Source organism: Camellia sinensis, chromosome 8 (assembly GCF_055761805.1).
Source record: "Camellia sinensis isolate YWXY chromosome 8, ASM5576180v1, whole genome shotgun sequence".
NCBI lineage: Eukaryota > Viridiplantae > Streptophyta > Magnoliopsida > Ericales > Theaceae > Camellia > Camellia sinensis.
Genome location: NC_138968.1, coordinates 136,894,273 through 136,902,142, shown reverse-complemented (window position 1 = coordinate 136,902,142; position 7,870 = coordinate 136,894,273). Strand labels below are relative to the sequence as shown.

General features: G+C 38.8%; 2 pseudogenes across 1 annotated transcript; both read left to right on the top strand.

Annotated features, from left to right (window-relative positions):
• The first annotated feature begins 229 nt into the window (after nt 1–229).
• Nucleotides 230–2,621, top strand: LOC145797141 (two pore calcium channel protein 1A pseudogene; annotated as a pseudogene). The gene is made up of 2 exons (XR_014338297.1): nt 230–1,263; nt 2,340–2,621. The product of XR_014338297.1 is annotated as a two pore calcium channel protein 1A pseudogene (transcript).
• Nucleotides 2,622–6,501: 3,880 nt separating this feature from the next.
• LOC145798090 (F-box protein CPR1-like) lies at nt 6,502–7,354 on the top strand (annotated as a pseudogene).
• Nucleotides 7,355–7,870: the final 516 nt, after the last annotated feature.

Here is a 7,870-nt window from a genome sequence, read left to right as displayed (position 1 = left end):
CTGGAGAGAGAACCCAGTCAACCATAACCGTCTCTAGGGACCCTCCGGTCCCTAATCATTGGCACTTTCAGGATTTGATGAAGTTGATGATGGCCTAATGGCATTGAGTTCTTCTCTAACAGAGATGGGTGCTTTGGTTCTCAACACTGCTGACCCTCTAACCAAATCGAAGCTCTCTCACGTGGCTTGCTCTCTCACATGGCTTACTCTCTCTAGTTCTAATCTCTAAATTCACTATCAATTTGTGTGTGCTCGATTTTTCCCTCATCGGAAGAAGAAGAAGATAGATAAAGAAGCTTTTCTTGGGGAAAAAAGTAGTGGTGGTGGGAGTAGAGATCGGTCATCGCACTTCCCTCAAAGATCAGATGCCATCGCTTATGGCTCACCTTACCAGAAGGTCACTGCTCTTGTTAATCTGGCTGAAGATGGTGTTGGTCTTCTTGAGCAAATTCTTGATCAGTCAAGCTATGAAACTGCACAAAATTTTACTTCATATTTGTTCAATTTGATTTACTTTGGTCCTTTAATTTCTTTGCTTTGATTGCTCTAAATTTCCTTGAGAAACCGTTGTGGTGTGCTGAGTATTCTGCATATTTTTGCAGTTATAGAGAGTACTACTTTCTTGGACAGTTGCCATACTTAACTGGTGCAGAGTCTCTTGTTTATGAAGGTGTAACTCTTATCATTCTCATGATACATACCTTCTTTCCCATTTCTTATGAAGGATTTCATATCTACTGGAAAAGTCATCTTAATCAATTAAAGGGAATTACGGGAGAGCATCCTCATCTTGGCTGGAATGCTTAGCACATACTTCAATGGCGTGGCTCTTGGGTTTTTATTTCTTCTGTTCTCCAGTTGGGTAGCGTATGTCAAGTTTGAAGATACCGAACAGGGGAAGACAGTTTTTACTTCTTTCGGCACAACATTGTAGCAAATGTTTGTTTTATTCACCACATCTAACAATCTTGATGCCTGGATTCCTGCATACAAGGCTTCACGTTGCTTCAAAAGTTAGCTTGCAAAACAAGTGTTTGGAAAGGACTGTACGAGGAAAAGAATATTAGGGAAAGTCTTTAATCTCATTGGTAAAAATAATTGTGGATATCTTAGCAAAGAGTAATGTATCCATCTGTTTGAAGAGCTCAATAAATACAGTTCTTGAGGCCAAAGTGAAGAGCTTGGTGAGAGCAACATTTTGATCGGTAGAGATCAAAATCCGACAAAATCGAAAATTTGGATTAGCTTTTCTTCGTACTTGAGGTACGGATTTTTCTTACACTTCTTTATGGACTTTTACTTGATTATAGGGAGTTTAGAGTTGTATATAATTTAATTAGAATTTTTGAAAAAAATTGTGATTTATTTGCTTAAAAGAGAAATTTTGAGAAAAATAAAAAGTTGATGTCCAAATTCTAAAAGTGTAAACTTGGAATATGTTTGTAAGGTTATGAAAGAGTTATGTTTTAAATTTGAACAAAAACGGACTTCGATTCGATTAGTTTTGAAATTTTTACCGGTTTATGACCAAAAGAACATTTTTAAAGAAAACAAAGGAATTACGTTTAATTTTTGGGGCTTTCAATCAAAATAGGATGTCATAACTAAGTAATGCTTGGAGAATGAGTTTGGAAAGAAAATGATGTTTTCTTGGGCATTAACAGTATTATTTTGTTTAATGTATCTGTTGGAATAAAACCGACATGGTTAGAAATGGACCTTGAGAGGTTACCAGACGTGATTGTGATACGAAAACTAGTGTAGTTGTTCATATTTGATGAGATGTGGAATAGATTGTATTTATTATAATTTTTTTGGAATTTAATTGTTTAAATATCCGTTTAGAAATATCTATTTTGGACTATCGGTGGAGGATAGCAATGATTGTTGTAGAAATGCATGAGACTTAGATAAATTGAACCACATTCCTCATTTGTTGCATTGGACATTGCATTACATTCATTTCATTGGAAATGTATTTGTTTGCGAAAAGATGAATACTTGGTGAATTTGAGTAAGGGGTGTAGAACCGCGCGGTTAGGTGTCGAGCCTTCCAGTTTACTGGTAAAAATGACAGTGGTAGTGCATTAGGGCCTACTTACAGACACTCACCTAGAGATTCACAGAGCCTGTATTCATGTAACAGATATGGTTTAAAATGGAAATGGTTTTATATTTGTTGTTGCATCTCAGAATTGCATGTTTTATAAAAAGGGAGATAAATTGTTTTATCATGAGCATGGCATGAGCATACTCCTCTTTAGTCTTGTCATTGTTCATATATTGTGTAGTATATCTCTACTGGGTTGTGGCTCACCTTATAAGGAAAACTATTTCAGGTACATGTGCTATGCCTCCGCCAAGGCATTAACTTAGGAGGACTCGGAGCTGAGGCTTCATTTTTGTTTTATTATTATTTGTTGAATGTAAGCCCAGGGCTGTATTTGTGTTGAGTTGAAACTCCATTTTGTATAACCAAGAATGTTCTTGGATAAATTTGTAAGCCTCTAGGGAACTTATTATCTGTTTGGCTTCCATTTCATACTTGTTGTAAAACGCATGTTTGGGATTAGAACTGGGGCATTGAGACGTGAACAACATGAATTTGGCATTTGGGATTTAATGGAAATGGGTGTATGGATTAGTTAGCTATATATATGTGTTTGTCTATCAGGTAGGTTTTGTTGCATAAATAGATATATCATGCCCAATTTTCGGGGCGTTACAGCTTCCATCTCTTCTACCTCTTCCCACTCCTCCATGAGTGGCTAGGTTCTTCCTCTCTAGGATTCTGATGAAACCCTAGCCATGTAAAAGGGATTTTTCTTAGGCTTTAATTGTGAAACGATTTGAACACATGTATGGATGTTTTAGAAGTTTATAATAATTGTTCTTTTCATCTCTTTAAGTATCTTACTCTCTGTGATTGTTTAATGTTTTTCATACATTAGTTTTCTTTGTGTTGTTATTCAAAGTACGAGACGAGTCATGCTACGAGAGACGGGTCGTGTTGCTACCGTAGTTTAGAGAAACGCCTCGTGCTACTCGGGATGATTTGCGGCTATACGTTGAATGCAACAACTCTCTTGATCAATATTTCAGACTTATAGTTGTGAAATATTTGGTATTTCAAACCGAATTGCAATTATTGGCCAATGTTTAATCTCGTTTATATGGTTAGTGGTGAATTCTTTGCCCTAAGATTTTTCCCAAAAATCAATCTCTCAAACCCTACGTTTAATTGTCAATTTAATTTCTCGATTTCATTTAATTCCTGTTTAGTCATAAAATCTCTCAATCTTTTTAATCAAAATTAATTTAGGAATTTAGCGATTAAATTAGTCTAATTTCACAATTGTCCCTCTAGATCGATACCTGGACTTGCCATTATTCTAAAAGAATTTGGTGTAGTTTAGTGTTTATATTTGGTGTGTGTAACGACCCATCAAATTTTGGCACCGTTGCCAGGGACTTCTGGCGAAATTAGTTAATTTAAAGTTACATTCTTATTGTAATTTTTAGTTTAAGATTTTATGTTTTCGTGTTGCTAAGTGTGTAAAGTGTTTGAAAGTAGAGCTATCACTGAAGTGCAAGCGGAGCCAACCGAGCTTTATAAAAGAAATAATAATAAAAATAAAAAAACCGCAGCATTAAAGTGCTAAAAAAAAGAAGAAGCAAACACTTGCAAGCAAAGCACCAAAGTGCTAAAAAGAAAGGCAAAGCTCAATTGGAGGTTGGAGACAACGTCTACACGTCAAGTACCTGCAAAACGAGTAAAGCATTTTCGTTAAATCGCTGTGAGTATTTCTCCCTTTGGTATTTTGCTTTCATAACTTAGGGCACAAAGTCAGAACTTAGTGTGTGTGTGTGTGTGTGAGTAGTGTATGCACAGGCACCGTTCTTGCCGCCCTGAATTGTGGAGTTTGGACCTTGAACTAAAAAGGACTCTTAGGAAACTTAGAACCTCTGCTCGTGTTCCTAGACTTGAATATTCATATCCATACTTTGAGCTAACAGAGATGGAAAACCCGAATGGCCTAAATGGACCCAACCGGACCCTTAAGGATTACTTCACACCCACTGCATAACCATCATACATCCAATTACCCGACACCGCTGCTACTCATTATGAGATTAAATCCAGCACCATACAAATGCTCCATCATTGCATGGACTAGCTCATGATGATCCTTATAAGCATTTCAATGAATTTCTGGAAATTTGTTTTACAGTGAGGATCTAGAATTTCACAAATGAGGCCTTAATGTTGGGATTGTTCCCATTCTCATTAAGGACAAAGCCAAACACTGGCTGAACTCCTTACCTGCTAATTCTATCACAACTTGGGACCAATTACAACAAAAGTTTGTGGAAAAGTACTTTCCCATTGGTAAGACCAACCAACTTAGGCAAGCCATCACCAATTTTGCTCAAATTGATAGTGAGCCATTTCATGAGAGATGGGAGAGACCTCGTGACCTTCTTCAACAATGTCCCCACCACCAAGTGCCTGATTGGAAACTTGTTCAGACCTTTTACTATGGCTTAACTAAGCCTTACTGCCAAATGGTGGATTCATCTTGTGGTGGGATATTCATGTCCAAAAATGACACTGAGGCATGAAAATTATTTGAGAACTTAAATGATAATTCCCTCCACTATGCCTTTACAGCCCGACAAGTCTGCCAACCAGTAGTTAGAGCCCCGAAAAGAGGGGGGCGTTTATGAGGTCGGACAAAATCTAGAGTTAGCCCAACAAGTAAAGGCATTGTCCCACAAAATGGATCAATTATTAGCTGCGGGACATGCCCCTACACAGCAAGATCAACCTCAATTTCACGAGGCATGTGCTATTTGTGCGAGCCTTGCTCATGACTTGAGTGAGTGCCCTTCGGCATCACAATTTTCGGAATTAGTCCAAGAGCATGTGAATGCGGCTCAAAGATTCTCCAACCCGGGTAATGACCTATACTCCAACACATACAATTCGGGATGGAGAAATCACCCTAATTTTTCATGGAGACCTCCTTCACAAGGTACTTCTTACAACCCTCCACCATCGAGGCAGAATTTTAATAATTTTGCCAACCAATCTTCCTACTGACTACTACAACCTTACAGACCCCCACAACCCTACTGGCAACCACAACCCCCACTTGTTCCTCAAAGGAAACTCTGCCTTTGAGACTCAGGTGTTGGAAGTTCTCTCAGAACTTATGGGGTTAGCACCAGTAGTTCACTCCCATACTCACTCCATTGCCAAGCTAGAGGCCCAATTTGGCATGAATAGGACGGAGGAGGGAAAATTACCGAGTTAGACTGTGGCCAACCCTAAGGGTCAATACGGGGTAAAGGGGTCGGGTGGGAAAGGAAAGCACCATGAGCAGGTGCAAGCAGTGATTACCTTGAGAAGTGGGAGGGAGTTAGAACCTCAGCCAGTTGCGTCTGATGCAACAAGGGCTAAGAAGGGTGACCACGGTGGTACACCCAATGAGAGAAAGGGTGAGGGAGAAACACCTAAGAGGGATGACTTAGTCCCTAGCACTTCATATGAGCCTAAGGCACCATATGTGCCTAAGGCACCCTTTCCCCAATGCCTTGATACACCGTCCCCTTTTAATAAGAAGGCGGCATCCATGGAAGCGATGATGGAGGTCTTTAAACAAGTAAAAGTCAACCTCCCCCAGTTGGAGGCGATTAAGCAAGTACCCTCCTATGCTAAATATCTAAAGGAACTTTGTATGCTAAACCGTAAATCTAGGACACACGTGTCCCAAAAGATTATACTCACGGAGCAAGTAAGCTCTATCTTGTTGAATGACACACCCCCCATTTGTTTTAGTGGTATTGCAGTGTCTTTATCATTGATAACAAAACAACGGATTTCACCTTCTCTTTTTTTCTCTTTCTTTCTATTTTCCCTGAAACCAAACACAACCTATATTTAGGGTTTTATAAATCGTACGCATCTGGTGCAAGGTTTTAGAGGGTTTAAGGAGAGAACATCCATACTCCGCTCCCTCCTCTGAAACTTAGATCAAAGAATAATAACAGCAAGAACAAATGTCAAATCACATTCCCCGAGAGGTGTGGATCGATATCCTCACGAGACTCCCAATCGAAACTCTCATTCGATGTATCAGTGTATCCAAATCATGGTACTCTCTTACCACTACCCCTACTTTCATTTCCCAACACCTTAATCGAACAACTGTTGCAAACAATGATCTCCTACTTGTTAGGAACTACTATGACAACTCAAAGAAAGAACACTATTCATTACACTTCGATAACCACACATTCAATGCATACAAAACCCTAGATTTTCCATTCATGACCCCGAATCACTATTTTAGGGTAATTGGGTGTTCCAATGGGCTGTTATGCTTCTCTGGTGACCAGTTCTATTATAATCACACCATGATTTTATGGAATCCATCGATTAGGAAGTATGTGAACCTTCCCAAGGCCTCGTGTCACCTTTAAATCGCACGGTCCATTTATGTATTCTATTGGGTTTGGCTTCAATGTTGCCAATAATGATTACAAAGTGGTCAGCGTTGTGCATCTCCAAGAGCCTTGGCGGTACAAGGCTCCACCTGAGGTTGAGATTTATGAGCTAAGCACGAGCTCTTGGAGAAGTGTTAATCCTATGGGGTTTCCTTATGTTGTTGGTGAACGTAGTTCGCAGGCTTTTCTCAATGGGGCTGCCCATTGGGTTGGGCATTATCCAAATAAGTCAAGCGGTCGTTCTGGTAGTTTGATAGTGTCGTTTGATATTGGTAATGAGGTCTTTGGTATGATCATGGTGCCAGAGGGTTTATCTTTTCCGCCTTTGGAGAGTCGTGTTGCTGTGCTTGAAGAATGTCTTTCTGTGATTCATTTTACTTGCTCTTTGTATGGTGATACGTGTTGTGTTTGGGTGATGAAACAATATGGTGTACCTGAATCTTAGACCAAACAATTCACTGTTGATCTTAAAGAAGGCTTGCAAGGAGTGTTTGGATTCAGAAAGAACGGTGAGGCATTAATGAAGAATAGAAATTCATACCGAGAAATTGACACTTGGTTTCGTATGACCCCAAACGTGAACAAGGGAAAAATCTTAGAGTCTATGGAAGTCCAATCTCATTCTGTGTGGATAATTTCGTGGAGAGTCTAGTCTTACTTAACCTAGTAAATGGAGAATTTGGGAGGCATCCAAATTGTGGAAAGAAGAAGATGCTGGAGGGGAAATGGAAAATTGAGGAAGAGCATGAAAAACAGGCAAGCTACATACCTCTTATATTGTTGTCCTTATATTGACATAGTCATACTCATATGTCAATGCTTGTCATTGCATGAATATTTCCTCAATTAAATGTTAATATGTTGCTCATTTGTTTTTACTACGAGTTGTTTCTTATTTATCATCTCTTCCAAAGGACTATTATAGTGTTAACTATGACAATATGTAAATGTCTTCTATGATGAAGACATTTTTTTCCCCATGTTAGGCTGTGGCTGAGTCAGAGGATCAAACTGATGAAAGAGGCAAACTGTGAAGCCCTTCAAAGTACCATAATGCAATATTTAGCTTTTAGTTGTTTACCTATCTCTACTTTACGGATTTAATAGCTTTTTTATGTAGTTAACACCTTACCTAAGTGAATATGTATATCCTCTAATGTACTTTTTTGAGCATCGTGGGTGATAGTTCTCCCCAAGTATCTAATTTGGAAGGAACTGATTATATTTATCAGGTGACTTCTTTTGTGCAATTTTTAACATTTCAAATTCTCTTTTATTAGTATTTTTCATGCCAAATTGCTATTATATATCTTCGTGTGGGGTGCTTTGTAATTGTGAATGGAATTGACACTGGCATGTT